This window comes from Mytilus trossulus, chromosome 12, assembly GCF_036588685.1.
Source record: "Mytilus trossulus isolate FHL-02 chromosome 12, PNRI_Mtr1.1.1.hap1, whole genome shotgun sequence".
Classification (NCBI taxonomy): Eukaryota; Metazoa; Mollusca; class Bivalvia; order Mytilida; family Mytilidae; genus Mytilus; species Mytilus trossulus.
This window is the reverse complement of record NC_086384.1, coordinates 53,258,435-53,263,942: the sequence shown is the minus strand read 5'-3', so window position 1 is coordinate 53,263,942 and position 5,508 is coordinate 53,258,435. Positions and strand designations below refer to the sequence as shown.

The window sequence follows — 5,508 nt, the reverse complement described above, 5'->3', positions numbered from 1 at the left end:
AAAAACATTACATGAATATCAAATAAAGGATATGTCTGACAGTATTAAAATAATTTGATATACGACACATTTTTTCAAAACAAATTATAGAATTAGACTTACACATTTGACAATATTTGGAGTTTTGTATAACATAAAATAAGTTTCAAGAGAAAAACAAATGAAATAGTAAAGACAAAATTGAATAATGTAAATACTTATTTATAGTACATATCTTGTAACTTGTCAAACGTTGTGATATTTGAATGCAAGGGACAGAAAGGGACATATTGTTACATCCTTCTATCATTTTAATTGTAATAAGCTTCATCTATTCAATCAATACAACGAACAGATTCAATAGTAGTTGTAATCTAATAATTTATGTGTGTTCCAATCAAAAGAAAAAATACATCATCCATAATGATTATTATTGGTTAGGTAAATTGCAAAAAAAAAAATTTTGTATATCTAGTTATGATTATTTCATTAGATAAATAGTTTATAGAAATATTAATGTTTTTGTATTATCATTTGATTTTAGTGAGAGACTGTGAGTACTTTCCTTAATACTACGTTTCTCTCTTCAAATCGGTACCTCGCACATTATAATACATAATAATAACAATTATTATACCTCAGATTATTTTTTCTATATAAAAAGTAATTAAATAGTTGTGCTATTTCATTCAACAGAACCATTTGCCAGTCAATAGTTTTAAAGACTATTGCCCCGGTGAAGAGTTTCATAATCATCTTTCCCGTACTTTTTCATGCTTATTTTTCATTGGACGGTAATGTTATCGAAGCCATTGACTACTTTGCTTGGTTACACATGCTTTGCAACGTCAAACTCCCACTAATATGGTAAACAGTGGAATATGTGTGTGTTGATTGTAATTTAACTTACAAGAAGCAATTATAGAAATGAAAATAAATCGTCAAGGGATTTTTTTAAAGATCTAAAATATAGTACCTCATTCAAAATATGAGTTCTCTCTTTGTATATTAAAGGTGAATTTTCGTTCGGTAAACTTTAACTAAAATTTATTATAAGCACGGAAAGTTTAACACAAGTATTTCTAGTCTTGATTAAAATTAATGAAATATTTATAAATACAAAACGAATTATAAAAAAAGTATAGTTCATCATATGCATATAAATGTATGTTACATTTTTCATGTTTTTCAGATGATATATATATACTTTAATATAGAAAATTAGTTATTTGGTATATATATAAAACACTAAATGGCTGTGTTGTTCAGTATAATAAAACACCTTATTACTGGTTGTGCAGGGAATAGCAAATTTCTTGTCCCTTCGCACATCAACTATTGCTCTCGGATTTGCCTTGAGCAATAGTTGGTACCTCAGGGACAACAAACTTGTTATAACCCTCACACCCAGTCAATAGGTGTATAATACCTTATTTAAAGAGGGTAAAATCAGTTAGTACAATACAAAAGTCCCCTGATGCCCTCTGAATAATCAAAATATTACAATAACGTAATATATACATATACATACATACATACAGGTTTTTATGCGAAACAAATGTCATTCAATTTTATAAGTCAATTACCGAAACCATTCTGAATCGAATTATCTCATTTTATGGAAAATGTTTAAAAGGCTCAATAAAAAGTAAAACCACAAAAAAAACAGAACTCAGAGGAAAATTCCAAATGGAAATTCCCTAATCAAATGGCAAAATCAAAACTTCAAAAACTTCAAACGAATAGATAACAACTGTCATTTTTTTATGTAGAAAATGGTGGATTGAACTTGGTTTCATAGCTAGCTAAACGTCTCAATACATCAGTAAACCTATTTCAGATTGAAAAATCTCTATGCGAATTATGTAATTCTTTGAAAATTTAGTTGATATAAGAACCGTACAATTTCATCTGAATTCGTTGTGTGCTCTTTATAGACATATTGTGTAGAAGTTAAATATCTTTTAAAAAACACATTCGATAGAAATCAAATCACTTTTTACACTGTACCAATAAAGGGATTACAAATAGTTATTCAGACAATTGTGCTTTCTGGCTCTATATTGCTTGTATTTACGAACTATGTTATTAGTTTTTTATAAGAATGTGTACTGTGTTTTGGGGTTTGTAATGTGTCAAGTAGTACTTTTAATTATAACATCATATAAATAAGAATCAATGCATACTTTCAGACTGCAGTTCAAGTCCATGTGTTCATGGCAAATGTATCAATATGTTGAATGTCTTCGTTTGTGTATGTTCTACTGGATATACAGGGAAAACATGCACACAAGGTTAGTTCTACTACTATTATTTACATGTACCCGGGTCTATGTTTCCAAACTATTATCAATTTAACGCAATGGTAATCGAAATATTCAAGAATTGAATGCTTCTATTTGTAAATTTATTGGGGTGTAAAAGCGTTGACCGAAGTACATTTTGTATGAAGCGCGGAAGCGCTTCCTACTAAAAATGTGCGCACGGTCAACGCTTTTACAACCCAATAAAGTTACAAAAAAAAAGCATTCAATACTTATAATCCTTTTTTTTAGACATGATCATGAAAACACGATTTTTTTAATTTTTGTAATTTATTCACCTGTGCACTTTATTGTAGGACCACGTGTTTTCATGAATGAAAAGTGTTATTGAGTGACGCAATTGCTTACGGAATAACACGTGAAGTGCATTTAGCCAATCAAAATAAAGTATTATAATGAAACATGCATCTAATGTAATTATTTGAAGATATTCAATATATCATAATGGTTATCTCGGGTTTTAAATGTTTTTTTTAGATAGCATTGCGATAATTCTTTTTAGTGAAACGCTTCCTTTTTCAGCACTGACTACTACACACGGTAAGCTTCCTATGTGTTAATTAATGTAAATGTAATCATGTTACGAACATAGAAAGCCACTTAATTTTCATTTTTTTTTCATTTCGTAAGGATAAAATAGAAGTAAGAAATGTTGTTAATCGATATGCAATAATTCGTACAGGAGTAAATCCATATGCGTCTTCAGATAATATACACCAATTTCCAGAAGAAAAAGATACATGAATACAAAAAAAAAGTCTTGACAAAAAAAAGACTCATCAAAAATACTTTCTGTCTCATCATTTTGTTTACAGATGCGTAACGTGCGTTCATCGTTACAAGACACAGATATCATCACCAGTTGCGTTCCCACAAATACATTTTTTTTTCTCCAACATGATGATGTCGGAGAACTTTTATTGACACCTCAATGCGGTAACTTTCTTAAATCGGTTGATTGAAATTATGTCTTTGTTCTAACTCACAAGAAATATTTTTCGAGACAGACATCTTGACGGAAAATTACCGATGTATACTATGCAGTCAACAATTCAACGATAGACGTTCTTATAGTGATTTTGGATTTTAAAAATGAATATAAGAGCTTTTGAATATCGGTTACTTTTGATAACTTTTCTTTTTAAAATAAAGGTCGATAACTCGCCCACTTGTCACAAAGATGTTTTATCTTGTTACTTGGTTACTAAGGTTATGTATTTACACGTTTTACAGCAGCATTAACGACTGGAGCTGGACGTAAGTTTTTCATTTCTTAATATTTGCAATGCTCAACAAACTAAGTTATTGAGTTTCGTCCCCTAGGGTATCATCAGCCCAGTATTCAGCACTTCGGTGTTGACATAAATATCAATCATATGGTCATTTTTATAAATTTCCTGTTACAAATCTTTGAAACTTTGGAAAAACTAATGATTCTCTTACCCCAGGAATAGATTGCTTTGGTCGTATTTGGCACAACTTTTAAGAACTTTGTGGTTCTCATCAACCTGCATTGCTTTATATGTTTTGCTTATGTATACAAAATGCGCGTCTGGCGTATGAAATTATAATCCTGGTACGTTTGATGACTACTAATAAACCAAGACATTACCTTCATAAAATAAATTAACCTGTTACACACATACTAGAGCTAAAATTCACATTTCTTAAGTTAAATAAAAGTTGCATGTCGATATATCGAGAAACGAAAAATGTTTGTTGCTTCGTCACGATAATTAAAAGTGCAGTTATTCACAAAAATGCAATTAATGTATGATTGTACATTCAAATATAGCATGAATAAAGAAAAGAAATCAGATTCCATAGGGGATATTTAAGATCAGAATGCGAAAGAAAACGAAATAACACATCAATTAGAAAAGATAAAAAACTACAAAATGACGATTTAAGAAAAGTTTAACATTAATAATAATATTAACCTATTTAAAAACTTTAAAATGTATTTGACGCATCCCAATTGTTAATACTCCAAATTCTAGTTTTGTTCAAACTTAATCTACCTTATTAAAATAAAATATGGTTGTTAAAAAGAAAGAATCGGTATTAAAACCATTACCGATTGAGAACAATTTCCAAGATATTTGAAAACCAGTTATGTTTCAGAATTGATGACCTGATGATAGATATGTTGCCATCAAATATGTGTTCGTCTTTATTTATAAATTGTTGACCTTTGCACAACAATAAATTTGAATTGCAATGTCTCAAAAGTTATTTTATTGGTTAATTAGAAATAGAAAAATATATTCTTAAATTGTTATCGAAAGTATTATATTTCATTTTAAATCCATCTTTTTCTTCATTCTCAATCTTGATTTGTTATCTTTTGACTATTTTATTATTATTATTTTCTTACTTCTTTCAGCATTGTTGCCCTTAAGACCTAATGCACAACCACCAAGTACGTAAACTTATAGAGAGTATCCAATCAGCCGATAGCCGCACGTTCAATTACGATATGTGTTATAAAAAAAACCTAGTGTAGTTTGAAAAGTTGAAAAAACAATGAAATCATCATTCAGTCAAAAAATCTAAATGATTAATGAGACAATCGATAAATGTACAGATTAGACAAATGTTCTGGTATATCGATGCCATTGGTTTGATTGGTTTTTTTTCAGTAGATAATTGTTAAATTGATAAATGTGCAATGATGTGTATGTCTGCGTTTTATGAATCATAAATTTACGTCGGTTGGTAAAATTTGCTTCCAACTTTCAAAATGATTTGAAGTAATCATAACCGCTAGTAGCACGATTTCAGTCTGAAACGGTCATTTTGGTCTGATCACATCTTGATTGACTGGATTTACCGCTAGAGGAAATCGTCGAGACTTTTTAGACCGTTTAAGACTCCGTTACGATCGATAGTCACATCAGGTAAATCAGTCCGTTAAGGCATGTCAAGATTATCAAGACTGAATCTCCTAGCGAGCTGTTAAGATCCGTTACGACAGTGTCAGACCGAAACAGACCATGGGTACAAAATTACGTTAAGATGTTGTCAGACCGTGTTAAGTCGTGTTCCGATTTTATTAATTTGGACAGAAAACGGGTAAAACTTTCCCAGTGTTTATCAGGGGTTGCTCCCCTTTTAAGAATAAAATTAAAATTAAAAAGAAGACGGTTTATGTTAACTGAAAGTCTGCCATGTTTTAATTAAATAAAGAAAATAATCAATTCTA

General features: G+C 29.9%; 1 long non-coding RNA gene across 1 annotated transcript; it reads left to right on the top strand.

Moving 5' to 3' along the window:
- Window positions 1–2,171: 2,171 nt before the first annotated feature.
- On the top strand, window positions 2,172–4,722 carry LOC134693369 (uncharacterized). The gene is made up of 4 exons (XR_010102393.1): window positions 2,172–2,273; window positions 2,826–2,843; window positions 3,537–3,560; window positions 4,690–4,722. It is a non-coding gene; the product is annotated as an uncharacterized LOC134693369 (long non-coding RNA).
- Window positions 4,723–5,508: the final 786 nt, after the last annotated feature.